Source organism: Melanerpes formicivorus, unplaced genomic scaffold (genome assembly GCF_026170545.1).
Source record: "Melanerpes formicivorus ecotype bairdi unplaced genomic scaffold, bMelFor1.0.p_v2 SCAF_23, whole genome shotgun sequence".
Taxonomy (NCBI): Eukaryota; Metazoa; Chordata; class Aves; order Piciformes; family Picidae; genus Melanerpes; species Melanerpes formicivorus.
Genome location: NW_027142375.1, coordinates 1,048,449 through 1,049,354, shown reverse-complemented (window position 1 = coordinate 1,049,354; position 906 = coordinate 1,048,449).

Genomic DNA, 906 nt, shown 5'->3' with positions numbered 1-906 from the left:
AGCCGCTTTCAACCTCTGCTTAACCTCATTTAACCCCACCGGCTCCCTCTAAGTCTGGAGGTCAAAATAAACACACTGGGGAGGGACGCATCTCCCTTTGCCTCCCGGCAGCTGGGGAAGGTCAGAGCTTTACTTTGGACTCTGCGTTCACCTGATGGAGAGCCCCTTTCTCCCCCTCGCTGGAGGATTTCTTTTGTGTTCCCTTCTGGGAGCGAGAGATAGAGGAGGGTGCGGACCCCTCGGCTGGGACATCCGCGGGTGTAGCAGGTCCTTTCCATTGCGGGGAAGAAGGGCCAGGGAGGAGGCTGTGCCCGGAGCCTTAACCGCATGTAATGAGGCAGAGTGGCGGGCGTGCGGCAGCCGAGGGCTCTCCCGGACCGTCCTTCTACCCTGCCCTGAGGAAGCCAACGGCTGACAGGGGACGGAGCACTCCCGCTCGGAACTGTCACACGTTCCGGTCGGGAGGGGGGAGCTCGTTAGCTGTGGCATTTCCTGCCTGTTCTCGACGGCGGAGCAGCCCTCCGGCGGACGCTGACACCGCCGCCCGTCACCGCGCTCCGCGGGCACCGGCTTGCGCTGCAGCCGCGGTGGGAGAGCGCCGCGCCGATTGCGGCAGCGGCGGGACCCGCCCGATGGAAGCGGCTTCAGGGGGGCTCCCCCGCGGCGGAGGTCTCGGTGCTCAGCCGTTGCGAGCGCCGCAGTGCCCGGGCGGGCCCCGCCGCCGCGACACCCCCCCCGCCGCCGCAGTGCCCCCGCCGCCCGCACGCGCCCGCCGCACGTGAGCGCTGCCGCCCGCAGCCCGGGCGGCGCGGAAAGTGTGTCACTGGGTGAGGGGGGCGGTCGGGGGCGGTCGGGGGCGGGGCGGGCCGGCGGGGCGGGCCGGGGCGGGGCGGGTGGCCGGCGGTG